This window comes from Delphinus delphis, chromosome 1, assembly GCF_949987515.2.
Source record: "Delphinus delphis chromosome 1, mDelDel1.2, whole genome shotgun sequence".
In the NCBI taxonomy this organism is placed as follows: domain Eukaryota; kingdom Metazoa; phylum Chordata; class Mammalia; order Artiodactyla; family Delphinidae; genus Delphinus; species Delphinus delphis.
The window spans coordinates 52,081,197-52,097,659 of record NC_082683.1 but is presented as its reverse complement, the minus strand read 5'-3'; the positions used below and the strand labels follow the sequence as shown (position 1 = coordinate 52,097,659).

Here is a 16,463-nt window from a genome sequence, read left to right as displayed (position 1 = left end):
TGTACGTGTGCCTGTTTGTAGATCACACAGAGCATGATGAAGGTCCTCTCTTCTCCCCAAAGTCACCCACAACTTCTAGATAGCTCAGGAATTGGATCACTCATTTGGTGTTTGAAACTGTCTCCAGAACATGCTGGTGAAAGGACAAGAATGGCTTTAGAGTTAAAGCTGGCACACTGGATACATATACTTAGCTCCCTTTCTTCCTGAAACCCACTAACACAGAGCAATGAGGATGGAAGAGGCAAAAACAGCAAAATCTGTGAAGGGCTGGTGACTGAGCTAGCAGACAAGGTGGACAAAGCCACCTGCAAAGCCTCTTGTGGGGAGACCCCCAGAGGGACTTGGGGACAGAGAGCATGGGCAGGAACTGGTGCTTCTGGGATCTCTGGAAGTGAGAGTAAAGGGGGGGCTGGAGCAGGAGGGTTGGCAGAAAGGGTGCAGAAGCAGGTAGTTTCCCTTGCCTCCACTCCCACTCTCCCCATGCCATGCAGTCACTTGACTTCCTCAGCAGTAAATGACAGCAGAGATTTATTTCCCAGAGACGGTAAACAGGGGATTTCTGAACTGGGGATGCAGGGAGAGTCGAGGTATGGGAGATCACTGTGCTGAAAACAGAGGGATTCAAGGAATATTGATGGGCTGACTGAATATTTGGACTCCAGCCTTTTTCCCCCACTCAGCTTCCAGAGCACAGCAGCCAGACATATATTCTGTAAGAAGGGGATTGAAGAGTCTTCTCTGGACATCTGACCAGTCCAGGAGAAAAGGCCCACATGGAGGGTTCCCTAGGAAACAGTCTAGTCATATAACCCCCCCAGTGCCAAGTTGGGAAAGTTTTGGGAGAGATCTCAAGAAAATGAAATCAATAATTACTGATGTGTTTTTACACAACTGGGGCAGAATTTAGATTTGATTAAGGATAAGGTCATTAAAACCCAAGCAAGGGAAAAAACAAGCCAATTATTCACTCTAGGTGGAAAAAATGTGCAGGAAAGGAAAAATATTTTTGATATCCTACACAAATTAGCTGCCTGCAGCATTTACACAGTCATGGTGATGGAAACATTAGATATTGATCTAACTGAGTTACAACATCACTATATTGGTCAGATGGAACACTACGTGTGTGTGTGTGTGTGTGTGTGTGTGTGTGTGTGTGTGTGTGTGACCTATAGAGAGCTAAGTCCCCATCTTGTATGTCGGGAAGACAATAGATAACTTCTATAATTGAAATATCATGTAGCAACATAAATCTGTTATTTGGAAACTTATAGTTAAATATTAACAGAATCAGAAAAGTTGAAAGAGATTGTCTTTGGAGAGTGTGCAATGGAGGTGGGAAGCATTGCATGGCTTGTTAACTCCTATTTTTCATAATAAGCCATATAAAAATAGTTGACTCCTTCATATATGTATAATATTAATGAAAATAACATTAAATTTAAAGAGGAAGGCCTCCCTGGTGGCACAGTGGTTAAGAATCTGCCTGCCAATGCAGGGGACATGGGTTTGAGCCCTGGTCCGGGAAGATTCCACACGCCGCAGAGCAAGTAAGCCCGTGTGCCACAACTACTGAGCCTGCGCTCTAGAGCCCGTGAGCCACAACTACTGAAGCCCATGTGCCTAGAGCCCGTGCTCCGCAACAAGAGAAGCCACCGCAGTGAGAAGCCCACGCACCTCAACGAAGAGTGGCCCCTGCTTGCTGCAACTAGAGAAAGCCCGCACGCAGCAATGAAGACCCAACACAGCCAAAAATAAAATTAATTAATTAATTAAATTTAAAAAATAAAGAGGATAAGAAAAAAGTAGTTATGCTAATATATCCCATTATTGGCTTTTTTTTTTTTTTTGGTACTCCCTTCTGGATTTGACCGCAGTACCAAGTACACATAGCTGTTGCTTTACCTTGTGTTATGGGTTGAGCTGGGTCCCCCAAATGATGTAGAAGACCTAATGTAAATTACTTCAGAATGAGCCCTTATTTGGAGATAGGGTCTTTACAGAGGCAACCAAGTTAAAGTAAGGTCATTAGGGTAGGCCCTAATCTAAAATGACTGGTGTTCCTATAAAATGGGGAAATTTGGACACAGAGACAGATGCACACACAGGGAGAATGCCATGTGAAGTTGAAGGTAGAGATCTGGGTGATGTATCTACAAGCCAAGGAACACCAAAGGTTGCCCTCAGAAGCTAGAGAAGAGGCATGGAACAGAGCTTCCCTAACAGCCCTCTGAAGGAGCCAACCCTGCTGACACCTTGATATTGTACTTCTAGCCTCCAGAACTGTGAGAAAACACAGCTCTGTTGTCTAAGCCACCCAATCTGTGGTACTTTGTTATGGGAGCCCTAGGAGGTAACACACATGGCATGCTATAGCTCAATTCTGTGGACTCAATAAAGGGAGGGACTATGTTTCTGAATCTTCCACTGAAAGGAGGAGAAAAGGAAGGGAGGAAAGAAAAGAGGGAGGAAACGAAGAAGAGATGGGCCAAAATGTGCCTAGATCAACCTTGACTCCAGCCGGAAAATCTTCCTTTGAGCAAGAGAGGTTATACTTCTGTCTCTAACTCTTTTATAACTGAAACATACATATGTATAATATTTGTAGTTGAAAAATAAATAAATACAAACATACACACATACCAAAGAAAAATGGAAAATGTTTCTCCTCAATTCTTCAAAATCTCCAAACGGGAGAATAAACTGGTAATGTTGAGATGAATAAAGTACATTGAGGTCAATAAAGGATTAATAGATTGTATTTTAATTTGTTGATTTTTCCTATCAAAGTAAGATAACTGCATCAGGGTAGACTGGGCTCTGCCTTACTTCTCCCTTGGAACTCACAGAGCCAGGGAGACATGGACCCAGGGCCGTTCTTCCTGGACATACTTGGGAACATTGAGAAAACTTTTCAAAGATTGGCCCTTGATGGATGTAGGTAAGAAGGTAAGAGCTACCACTTCCACCTAGTTGTCCAGCTCCAATACGCGATATGTAAACCGCACGCAGCCTCTCTGTGGTTTACAAGGTTCAAAGTTGTTAACTAAAATCAATTGAAATAAAAAGGGTCACATTTGCCGTGGTACACAATTTACTTCTCCAGACGGCTTTGGCCTGCACTGCCGGACACACACACACACACACACACACACACACACACGCACACACACACGCACGCACACACACACTCAGTAACCCTGGGGGAGAGCAGAGGCAGCTGCAGAAGCCCAAAACCTCCCCAGTCCTAATTAAACCCTCCAAGTTTCCAGGCAACACAGCCAAGGAAAAAATCATTTCCAAGCTGAAGACCCTCAGCCCCCGCCCCAGCAAAGGAAACGGTCGTTTGGTTTAATCAGCCCACGTGCACATTCTCTCTCCACAGGTTGCCAAGACTGGGCCTGTACTTAGCAGAGGTATTTGTGTAATCAAAGCTTCTGGAACTTTCCCTGCCAAGGCTACCAATGTGAATAGGCTCCTGAGGTAAAAATGTTCCCCCTGCTGGGGACGGTGCCCTTGAAGTCTACATCAAAATCAAGCCAGGGTCACAGCTGTTGCGGCACCCCACAGCGGAAAACTTGCAAGAAATCCTAGCCTGCACTACTGCTTTGCCTCAGGTCTAGCGGAAACAGGCCCCAGTTGCAGGGGAGGGAGGGAGGGAGAGGAGAAAGGGAATATGTTTTCAAAAAGCCAACCCCTCTAAGTAGTACTCGGGGGTGGGAAGACAAAGCCGCCGTGGAACCTTGTCCCTTCACCAAGGCAACCTCACCCCACCACCCTCGCCCCTCCTCCTCTGTGAGCTGGGGGTCCCGCAGGTTGGCCGAGAGCCACTAGGTGGCAACAGATTAACTCTTCAAATGCCAGAGTGGGCTCAGAGAAGTCAGGAGTTGGGTGGAAAACTTTGCACCTGGTCGCTTTTCAGGGGAAAGGAAAAACAAATGGCTTTTTTCTGTCCTTAAAGACCCTCGGCTTGCAGTGCTGATATCGGAGGAAACCCCGTGAGGGGAAGACTGCTTCCAGGTCACCCATTCTTAGGGTGGCTTGAGACATGGGGAGATACATCGTGTGTGCTCCAGGTTTCACGTCAGTGACAACAGGCTAAAAGACCCTTTGAGAAACTTATGCTCACGTTCGATCCACTTCAACAAATACTAACTACAGTAAGAAATGTGTGCGTGGCATTTTCCACGGACAGCGCTAATGGACGAGGCCCCTGCCCTTGGGGTTTGTGGGGATGACAAGCGCTACATGAATGGTGTCTTTTTTTTAACTGAAGTTGATGTACAATATCATATAAGTTACAGGTGTACAATATAGTGACTCACAATTTTTAAAGGTTATATTCCATTTATAGTTATTATAAAAGATTGGCTATGCTCCTTGTATTGTACAATATATCCTTGTAGCTTATTTTATTTTTTAATTTTTATTTTTTAAATAAATTTATTTATTTATTTATTTTTGGCTGCGTTGGGTCTTTGTTGCTGCGCACGGGCTTTCTCTAGTTGCGGTGACGGGCTTCTCATCGCGGTGGCTTCTCTTGTTACGGAGCACAGGCTCTCGGTGCACGGCCTTCACTAGTTGCAGCGTGCGGGCTCAGTAGTTGCGGCTCATGGGCTCTAGAGCGCAGACTCAGTAGTTGTGGCACACAGGCTTAGTTGCTCTGCGGCATGTGGGATCTTCCCGGACCAGGGCTCGAACCCATGTCCCCTGCATTGGCAGGCGTATTCTTAACCACTGTGCCACCAGGGAAGCCCTGTAGCTTATTTTATACCTAATAATTTGTACTTCTTAATCCCCTACCCCTATATAGCACCCCCTTTCCCTCTCCCCACTGGTAACCACTAGTTTGTTCTCTATATGTGTGTCTGCTTCTTTTTTTGTGGTATCATGAATAATATTCTTATAGTTAGCCACCTTTGAGGAGTAAAGGAGAGGAGATTCAAATTTTCTATCAGTAAAAAGGAAAGACAAGTTCCAGAAAAGAGGCTCATGAAGATCATTTTACATCAAGCTTCTCTGATACGGGAAGGCTTACGTTTCTAGGGTGAGCGAGGCCTAAAATATGGGAGCCACCACAGAGAAACTTTGCCAGCAGAGGCTACAAATGCTCGCTGTTCAGATGACAAGAAAAACAAATCATTCCCCTGGGTATTCTAGCCTCTGCAAAGCATCCCCCCCATTCTGCCTATTAAACTTCTCCCACAAATATAAAAATACTGTGGTGTTGATTGGAGTATAGGGCCGGAAAGGTGAAATTGATTTACTTTAGAAAAGGGAGAGGGAGCTACCAGCCTCAGGAGGAATAAATTCAGAAAGGCGGGACGGGAGCTGGGGGAGAGAAGACAAGTGCTCTTGTCGCTGGGTTTAAGAGAGTTTGGAGGGATACGGGAGAAGGAGGAAAGGATTGGGAGGAGGGAGCCATAAATGTGTGATATATATGACAAGAGAGAGATGGGAAAGGCAATTTCAAGAGGTTTTGCTGTGCGTTTGGGATTCTCTTTGATATGTTTCAACAGAACTCAGTAAAGATTAAAACTACCTTGCGATTATTTTTATTTCTTGGGCTGGAAGGCCACCGATGACAGAGCAAGCAACTTTGGTGGCAACACTCCCTTCCCTTCCCGCCTGTCTAGGTGGTAGGACAGTGTCCAGATTGTAAATTCTTTCAGGAAAAGCCATTCCAGGATCTCTGATAGGTTATACAAAACATAAGTATTTGTTAGGCTAATTCTAATACGCAATTTCTCATTCTTGAGTGGGCAGCCTCGGAGTTTCACTTTTGCCCTACACACTCACCAAAAAGACAGGAAGCACCACAGTAAGACAACTCTCTGATTATCAAGTGACTTTGGACGATGATGTCACGTGGTTTTCTTTAATCATCACCATACTTATACTGAGTACATGGCAGGACTAATAGGTGTTGGGTGGAATCGGGGCTCAGAATGGCCCACTAGCCTCATTCTTATTTGGGACAAGAACTTTTGTGTGTTGGAGAATTTTAAATGAGTTTTTCCCGAGGTCCTGATCATACTTTCATTTTTTCTCTCTGCCAGATTCCCTGTATCTCTAAACACTCCTTTACCACCCAACCATGTCTAGTCTGCTAAGCAAATTCCTACCCTAAAAGGAAGCTTTCTGAAATGTCCCGGGCTCTGTGAAACCTGCCCTGAGCACTCACCACACCCTCTGTACATACGTCACCCCCTGGTACTGCAATATTGCTTTCATATCTACCTTCCTAGCTAGAGTGAAGACATGAATGATCTCTCTATCTTCAGTGTCCAGAACAGTGCTCAGCACACAGCTGATGCTTGACAAACATTGGACCAAGACCTGTCCCATATCCTGTCATTCCATGCTGAGAAAACCCAGCTTTTGAAAAGCCATCATCTTCCAAGCACTTCACCTAGAACTCAATTGGCAGTAGGTGCTAGGGAATTCGACCGATTATCCATCCCTCTAATTATAATGTGTATTTCTCAATCTTCAGTTGGCAGTCCCAGAACAAAGTTCACTCAGATTTACAGAAAGTGGAGGAAAATGCCCTAATAAGTCGACTTTCTGATCATCAGAGCTCTAGGAATATGGTTCTCAAAGCCTTTAGTGATAGAAATTTTTGTGTCTATCCTTCTGTTTCTGACATGAAACTCTTACTCTTTTAAAAAATGTTTATTTTTTAAAAATATAAAAGTATTCCACGCTCATTAAAGAACAATCGCCAAACAGAGAAAAGCAGAAAACAACAAAACAGTTTTCAATCGTCTCCCTATGTAAATAGTAAGTCTGTAACATTTTGGAGTATGAATTACTCTCTTACTTATGGATTTTAATAAAAACCAGAGGACAGCTCGTGCTGTCTGCTAAAATTAGAGCCAGATTCCACAGAACATACATAGGTGGATTTCATAGTTGGTTCCTGCGTGTGCAGGTGAGGCAGCGCCTGCCTATAGGCACACCCTGGTAAGCAGCTCTGGGTAGGGGGAGATGAGTTAATGGAAAGAGTGAATTAGCACGGTTGGGTGCCTTTGCTTGCTCTTATGGAGTTTGTCTCTTGCCAACCACTTTTCTGTTCTCTTCAAATCCCCTGGGGTCGTGACAAGCCTCAGGCTTCCGGCTCCCATCTGTGCAATTACTGGTCAGACCTCTCAGGCTGCAGTGATGGACATGAGGTCCTTAGTAAAAATCCGAGGGCCTCACCAACAGCCCCGTGACCTTCACCACTGGTTTCCTTGACTGAACTTGCCTTGAGCTGTCATACTTGAACTCTGGCCTCCATTATGACACTCTTCCTTGGACTCTTAGTGGCAACCTAGCACCATCCCTTGTTACTGTAATGGGACAAACAACTCCCTAGAATGGAAAGATCATGGCAGCAAGATGACACCTCGTCGAAGTTAATAAAGAGATAGAGGCAGCTTTCAGGCTGAGGACCATCAGGATGTCCTCATTTGTATGGAACGACCAGCCCCGAAAAAAGTGTACACTGACTTCTCGGCATTGGAACGGATCTTTACACGTGTGTATATATTTGTTTTATTTAAAGTAAAAAGTATTTCTGGGCCCAGAGGAATGAATCACTGCTGTAACTGAACAAGGCTTACCTAGACTCTGCCAGGCACTGTGCTAATTGCTGAAGACATAAAGACACACACCACAGTCCAGCTAGGGAGAGAACCATGCAGCTGTGTAGAGGGAAAGGATTTTAATATTTATGGAATGCTCCCTCTGTGCTGGCCATTGTGCTGGGTGTTTTGTAAAATTAACACATTTAATCTCAGCAAAGTGTAAATTAGATAGTATTTCCTTTCATTTTATGGAAGAAGAGGAACCGAGGCTCAGGGAGCTATTTACTGCCCTAACTCACACAGCTGGAACTTTTAATAAAAACTCAAAATCGACATCCCAGGCAGTTTGATGGAGCGGAGGGGAGCAGCATTTCAGCGTGCGTGGGTGGAGACTGGGAGCATGACCTCCGTGCCGTCGGCCTTGTCTTGCTTTCTGCGTCAGCCAGGGCCAGGAGCCACACCATCCCAGGCTTACCTCCTCCTTCCCTGAAGAGGCAAAGGACAGAACGGTGGAATGAACTGGATGTGTAGATTCAGCGGGTCTTGTGTTCCTACCAGTGTGGTGTGGCCTCAGGTTCGCGTCCTGATTTTTTTTTTTTTTTTTTTTTTTTGCAGTACGCGGGCCTCTCACTGTTGTGGCCTCTCCCGTTGCGGAGCATAGGCTCCGGACGCGCAGGCTCAGCGGCCATGGCTCACGGGACCAGCCGCTGCGCGGCATGTGGGATCTTCCCGGACCGGGGCACGAACCCGTGTCCCCTGCACCGGCAGGCGGACTCTCAACCACTGCGCCATCAGGGAAGCCCACGCGTCTTGATATTTTTGAGCTCTGGTTCCTCACTCATATAATGGCACAATGGCAACCTTACAGGGTTAAGATTATGTGTCTTGAGTTATGAAAAGTGGCTCGCACTGCACATGGAGCATTTCAACGCTCAATAAACATTAGCTCTTGTGCCTTCACAGCTTTACCAGCATAGATCTATATGGTCAGTTCCTGTACTATGTCCTAAAATACTCTATTTGTTCTGTGTGTGTTAATCTTTGTCCCCCCAACCTATTCTCCTCCCCTACTAGGTGGCCTTAAATTCTTTGAGGGAAAATATCATGTCACATGTTAACAATTTTCATAGTGTGTGACCCACAGCAAACATGAAAAAACAAAAAACAATACCCAACATTTGATTGATCGAATCTGTCTTGCTGACACCACATTCTGACCACCAGGTGATGGGTTAGTAGCCGATAACTAGAGCCAGCTCATACTGACTGTGAAAGCCATGTTAAACTTTCAGGAAATTTTTGAGCCAGTTGTTAAACTGTGGGTAGCTTAAAATTTGCTGTGGTAGGAGTATTTACACCACAGACACTGGTAAATCCTATAAAGCAGGGCTTTGCTTCATCCTCGCACCCAAACATACACAGAGAGCCAGAACGTACAAGGTTTCCTGGTAGTCTAATTTCTGGTGCCTCATCATTTTCAAGAAACTTCCAGATGATACTTAGCTTGATCTCACCAAAGCAGAAATGTGTAGAGTATTTAAAGACTCCCTATACTAATAGGATTTCTGATTTTAGAATTGGAAATTTAAAGATCTCACTTCTTTCGATCACCCTCCAGTGTAGAAGTATCTTCTTTAACATTCCTAATGAATGCCATGGGAACCCAGTCTCTCCCCATGGAGAGCTCCAAAAATTCTTCCCAATGGTCTGTTCCTACCTTTCCTGTAACTTCCACTAATTGTTCTGGGATCTGCCTGTATTTTGTAGCAAAGCAGCATGTCCACACTCTCCAAGTGATAGCATTGAGCACAGCTCTCATGTCACAGCCACCATGATTCCTCTTTGTCAGCCTTCATGTAGGGCCTTCATTTTCTCATTGTCAAGACTGTCCACCCCCCACCATTGTAGTTATCCAAGAGCTGGACAAAATATTCTGGATTTAGCCAATTAAGTACAATAAAGTGAGACTACTGCTTCCTGTGATAGTTTTCCACAAGTATAGTTCACATTTAGTTAAAAAAATTAATTCTTGTCATTAATTAATTATTTTCAAGCCAGGCTACCCTAGTGCTATATATATATATATTTTATGAGCGAAGCACTTTACATTTATGGTGGTTGTATGCCATATTCCTATTACTGATGCATTCTCTTTTGAGTATTGATTTTGATAACCATCATATTAATTCAATTAATTTTTAGTTTTGTGACCGCCCCTATAGACCTTCCTATAGGTAAAATTTAAAGACTAAATACAAATATGCAACCAGTTGTGGTATTACCTAATGACTATTATCCAACACAACTGTCTGAAATTTGTCTGCAGGGATGTCATGAGAAGTTTTGTCTAATAGTTTGCTGAAATCAGGCATGTTTATATAATTCCCTAGATTTGTCAGTGCAACCATTTCATCAAAAATGGTAATGAATTTGATGTGGTATGCCTTGTTTTTAGTGAACTCAGCTGGTTTCTTGTACTCATCTACTTGTTTTCTAATTTGCTTATAAATGTTGTACTTAATAATTGATTCTAGAATTTTGTACTGAGAAAAAGCTTACCAGTCAGTAGTTTCCAATAGCCACCTTTTCCTGTTTGTTGAGATTCAGGATGACATTTTCTTAATACTTCTTTTGACATCTCTCCTGTTCACTTTGATATCACATGGATTCCAAGTCATGGGACTCTTTTTTTTTTTGCGGTACATGGGCCTCTCAGTGTTGTGGCCTCTTCCGTTGCGGAGCACAGGCTCCGGACGAACAGGCTCAGCGGCCATGGCTCACGGGCCCAGCCACTCCGCGGCATGTGGGATCTTCCCAGACCGGGGCACGAACCCGTGTCCCCTGCATCGGCAGGCAGACTCTCAACCACTGCGCCAACAGGGAAGCCCCAGTCATGGGACTCTTGCAAGTCCAGAGTCATACCCTGTTAAATCATTTGTCTGGTCCTTCAGTGCACTGCTGTCTAATAGAAACATGACACAAAACACACAGATGAACCATTTACCTAATTTAAAAATTTCTAATAGCCACATTAAATAACTAAAAAGAAACAGGTAAAATTAAATTTAACCTTATATCTCCAAATTATTATCATTTCAAAATATAATCTATGTAAAAATTATTGAGATATTTTACATTTTTTATGCTAAGTCTTCCAAATCTAGAGTGTGGTTTATACTTACAGTAAACCTTAATACATATATACCAGCCACATCTCAAGAGCTTAAAAGGCACATGTAGGCACATGAATCGGGCAGGGATAGACTTCTACTCATTTCAAGTGTCTGGACATTATTGTTATTTTTATTCTTATGATGTACTCTTTTTATCTTGTACTTCATTCCCATTTTCGTGATATTTATTCTTTCTTTTTCAGCAAGAAGGGCTCACACACAGTCAAGAAGGCAAGAGCTAAATAGAGGTGGAACAGCCTCACTTTCTCTTTGTCTGTTGATATTAATGAGGGTACCTTTTACAGTTAAACGCCATAAAGAAAGCTCGTTAATGGCAGCAACATCCCCTAGCACACAATTCTCCCTAGAACCACAAAATGGGTATGTTACAGAGGCCTGGGAGCTAATTCTCTCCAGATGTGCGCAAAGCAAGCCAGACCAAAAGGTGGAAACTGGAATTACTAAACTCTTAATAAGGAGCTGATGGAACCAAGGCCCCAGGGTTGGCTCAGCAATAGTGAAACACAGAGACCCTGTTTGTTCAGAGAAACTTCAAAGCCCCCTATAAACTCCCAAGAAAGGTGAGAGGCAAAAACACTACAGAGGATTCTGCAGCATTCTTGCAAAGTCAAACTGGAGACTAACTTGAGATTCTTCCCCTGGTGCTTAAGAAGAAGACTTAGGGGCAGGTCTGGTGAGCAGATGTTGATGCCCATTCTTACAGTATGTGCATGGAGGATATAGACCTTTCTCTAGTGAAGCCAAAGGGGACAAAACAATTAAACATTTAGTTTAAAAAATAATTCAGAAAGAGCAAATGCCTTCTCTGGACTAAGTATTACTCTATACCCAAACCATAAAACTGCTAATGAGACATAGCAGATCCAAATAAAGTTGGTTATATTTATCTCTGTTTTTTCTTCCTTCCCTCACTTTACTAGTGGGACAAAGAACATGGAGTTTTGGCTAAGATCATAATTAAAAAGTAGGAAAAAAGATCAAATAATCCAGTGTGATATGAGTTGAAAGTCTGATCACTTTGGTCACCAGTTACCTGGCAGGAGAAAGGCTTCTAGGATCCAATCCTGTAGCTGTTTTGTTTGTCTGTTGTTTCCATTGCTAATCGCCGTGACCTGTCAGGTATGTGCTGTTTGCCTTTCATATCTTTCTTTGGGATTCACAGAAATAATGAAACAATGCCAGCTTAAAAACAAGACAAGAAAAGTGATCCAAAGTGACCCCAATGCCTAAGCAAAATGGTGCCATAGAGGAAGGAAGAGAAAGACCCTCATTAAAATGTTACTAAAAGAGAGAAAAACAGAGACAGTTCTGGTGTTGCTAGAAACTGAGGCAAAATCCCATCTCCTCCTTGGAGAATCAGAACAAAAAGTGTTCCCACCCCCTTTTTTTTTTCATATGATAGAATTATGTCCATTGCACTCACAACATAATGATGAGTCAAATGAATACTCTCTTTGGACTGAGACCTAGGTTGGATTCCCAACTCAGCCACTTACTAGATGTATAACATTTTCAGTTTCTTAACCTGTCTTGGGTTTCAGTTTCCTCATCTATAAACAGGGCAGGAAAACAGGACTTCCTTCTTAGGATTGTTCTGAGGATTAGCAGAGGCAGTGTATGTAAAATTCTGACGTTTTATAGCCCACTCCTTGGCACAAGGTGAGAGATAACTAATGATACCCAAGTTGATAGTCTGTTTATTATTTACCATCCCATCTTCCATTCACCTCTCTTCCTGCAGGAATATGTCCTTCTGGTATTCACAGCCTTTGGTAGATTGCATTATTTTCAGGCAGATCCTTCTCCTTCTTACCTCCAAAGGGCAGTTCATCAGGGTTGTTCCTTGTGCTAATTCTCTTCATAAAGAAAAGGAACAGAGTCTCAACTGAGTCACATACTTGGTGAATTCCTGAACTCTGAGCATTTGCTGGAAGTGTGGCTCTCAGAAATCGTTTTCCGAGATGGATCATTGGCTAAGGAGATACGTGTCACCCCGTACCCAGGCTGCCCTCAGTTCCCCTTCCTAGGACTTCTGTGCATATGACCAATCACCATAATAAAGCATTTCATAATGTCATGATTTGACAAGAAAAAGATAAATGCAAACAGTACACAAACACTGGGAGGAGAAACATCTAGATGTCCACTGCTTGTTTCCTGTTGAGAGAGTTTGGGAACTTGGGGATTTTAACAGTTGGACAGGGCTAATTTTGGAAATGACTTCACATTTCTACAAAAAGGAAAAGCATACATTTATTACACTTTACTCATCAGATGAGGGAAGTTGGTGGTCAACTTCCCAGGCTTCTCTGAGAACAAAGGGGATTGAATTGGAAACGGAGAGAGGGTTTTCCTTCCCTTCTCACCCTCTCACTTCTAGTGTACCCCTTCTCCTTGTCATGACTTTGGGCTCCTAGATTTCTAACTTTCCTTCTTATATTCAGTTTCCTCTTAGGTTCCAGAAGTCTTAACTTTGAATTCTGGCTTTACCACTGACAGATCTCTTACTCTAAGCCTCAGTTTCCTCTTTTGAAAATAAAATGAATCATAATAGTAATGTTAATCATAGCAGTAATAAGTATTTACTCTCCAATTTCACAGGATTGTGTAGATCAAGTCCCTTCCTCCTCCTCCCAGTTCCCAAAATATTTGATGTTCTTTCTTGATTCTTTATCTTTTAATAGAGGTTTCCCTTTTCTCTCCCTAGAAAACTGTGACTCACCCTTTTAGACCCAGCCTGAATACAACTGATGCTGTGAGAGACTGTCTCCCTCTCACAGGTATTAAAAATAACATCTCAGAGCACATTTCGTAACAAGGGAAATTTTGCAATACATCTTTAAGTAAGAAAAAGGAAGTTATAAAATATATGATCCAAATTTGGTAAAATATTATATTATATATATTTAAATTTATTTAACAGGATGTTAAATGGGGCTCCTCTTGTCATGGACTTTGGGTACAGATGCAAAGCTGAAAGAACCCTCACATTCTAAAATGTAGATGCTAGGTACATATGCAGACGCTGTTAAAAGGTAGACCAGATAGCCTTGCAATATCCCACCACCTATATAAGAAAAGGTAAGAAATTCAAATTCAGTTTGCTTAAGTAGGAACTTCTTACTAATGAGTTGTTGACTGCATATGAACTGTTGTGTCATCACTCCTCCGTTCCCCATGAGTTACTCACTTCTCAGGTCAGATGAAACTAGCTCTAATAGAACCACCCCAAGAAATCGGGGATTCCTGCAAGAAGAGGAACCTGGCTTCTCACTCCTCTCTGGATGCTGGCTGAGTTATAGACAGTCTCAGGCCCATGAAGGTGCTGCGTCCCAAGCAGAGAAGAGTGAGAAAGTTCTTGGGATTTTGACACATGATCCCTTCCCTATAGGTGGGGGCATATGTGAGCCCAGCATGGCTTGTCTGAGCACCCTGAAGGTGTGAGCCAGAGGAGCAGTTGGCAACAGCAGGGTAAGGAGAAAAAGCCACAGAGGAGCAGTGACGCCACTATTCAGCATGGGAGGGATGCCTGAGTTTTCCATGGGCCAAGAGGATATTTTGAAGGTAACTGGATTTAAAGTCCCTTGAAGGTCATCCCAGCAGAAAATGGCAGTAAGGTGATTGCAAAAGCTGAGAGTGGAGGAGGGCAAGATAGCAGCTGGACTGTGTGTTGCTCACATGAATGTCAGGGGCTGCACAGTGTGTAGGTCCTCAGGGTGCCTCCAAGTAATCCACAGGCAACTGGCCAAAGACCAGCGTATGGAAGCCTCTAGAGACAGGCAGGAGTAGCCGAGGGAGACATAAAACATTAACATCAGCACTAGGAAAGGATGTTTCTCTCTCTTCTTCCTCTTCCCCTCTCTTTTGCCCCAAATCTGGAGATCCAGTAGAAGTGAGGAGAATACACCCAGACATACAGTTCTCATTCACCGCTGAAGATTCCTGCCCATGACTCAGGCCTATGTTGAGGGTTGCAAATCAGGGGATGTTGGGAAAAACAGAAATTTTAACTTGGGAGTGAGACTGAAACTTTGGTTTAGGCTCAATGAAACTCGATGTTATAACTGAAAGTGACATTTTCCTTCTGGATCCATTTTGCTCTCAAGATCCCATGCTTGTTGATAGATGAAGAAAACTTCAGACTTACCAATGAAAGGTAATGCAGCCTTTCCTCACTTACCCGGAGAGGAGTCCGTACAGCATTGTCTTGGGTTCTCATTGTAACTTAAAGGGAAACGTTCACAAAGTTTAGAACCCTTGATGTCCCGCAGATGAGGGAGGAGGATGTCCTCAAATTCCAAGCAGCAGGAACCCACTTAGGTGGTACCAACCTTGACTTCCAGATGGAACAATACATCTCCTAAAGGAAAAGTGACGGCATCTACATTATAGATCTGAAGGGGACCTGGGAGAAGCTTCTGCTTCTTGTTGTGCCATTGTTACCATTTAAAAACTGACTGATCAGTGTCATATCCTCCAGGAACACTGGCCAGAGGGCTGTGCTGAAGTTGGCTGCTGTCACTGGAGCCACTCCTATTGCTGTCCGCTTCACTCCTGGAACCTTCACTAACAGATCCAGGCAGCCTTCCAGAGGCCGCATCTTCTGGAGGTTACTGATCCCAGGGCTGACGACCAGCCTCTCACAGAGGTGTTGTACATTAACCCACCTACCACTGCTCCCTGTAACACAGACTCTCCTCTGCGCCCTGTGGACACTGCCATCCTTGCAGCAACAAGGGAGTTCACTCAGTGGGTCTGAGGTGGTGGATCCTGGCCCAGGAAGTTCTGCACATGGGTGGTACCATCCCGTGTGCACACCGTGGGAAGTCACGCCTGATCTCTGCTTCTACAGAGGTGCCGGAGAGACTGAAAAGGAAGAACAGGCCATGTTGAGAAGGCCATGGCCAAGGAGGAGCATCAGGGTGAATGGACTGCTGCAGCTCCCAAGTTCACTGTATTCTACCCGTGGTCGCAGACGGGTCTGAAGGTGCAGGTGCCTCTGTGCCTGCCCAGAAGTTCCTGCACAAGACGGGAGCCCTCAGCCCCGTCTTACTAGGGATTTAGTAAGAAAAGCCATTTCCAGGGTATGTTATAATTAAAGTCATACTAATTCAGTCCAATCCTTAAACACCTACTCCACCTCACTCTGTACTGTGGGATAATTATATAATTATACCCCTGAGGCATTGCAGGACATGGGAGAAAGAATGAACCCTTCAAGTCTTTATGTTAATTGTATGTTACTGTTGTCTAATTATTTGTCAGGAGAAGGCGATGAAGAGTGATGATAAAAGCATAAAAGTTTTTGCAGCCCCAGGACTCCAGATCCCAGCTCTGCCACTTAGTAACTGCCTGCCACAGTTTCCTCATCTCTGTTGCTAGGAGTTTTTTTGGCATCCTCAAGGGAACTTTTAGTGCATAGAAAGATTAATCAGAGGCTTAGTTTTGGTTTTTTTAATTAATTTTTAAAATTAAAGTTACAAATTGAAAACTTGAATTGTTCTTTAAGCTTTTAAGTTCGGCTTCAAATCTTATTAATCCATTTATAAGGCTAGTAAACATTTTTTAAAATTTTATCTTATTTATTTATTTAGAATTTTATTTATTTTTTATACAGCAGGTTTTTTTAGTTATCTGTTTTAAACATATTGATGTATACATGTCAATCCCAATCTCCCAATTCATCCCACCACCC

The 16,463-nt window shown here is 43.4% G+C and overlaps 1 pseudogene; it reads left to right on the top strand.

Moving 5' to 3' along the window:
• The first annotated feature begins 2,864 nt into the window (after nt 1-2,864).
• Nucleotides 2,865-15,832, top strand: LOC132420117 (small ribosomal subunit protein uS2-like; annotated as a pseudogene).
• The last annotated feature ends 631 nt before the right edge of the window (nt 15,833-16,463 follow it).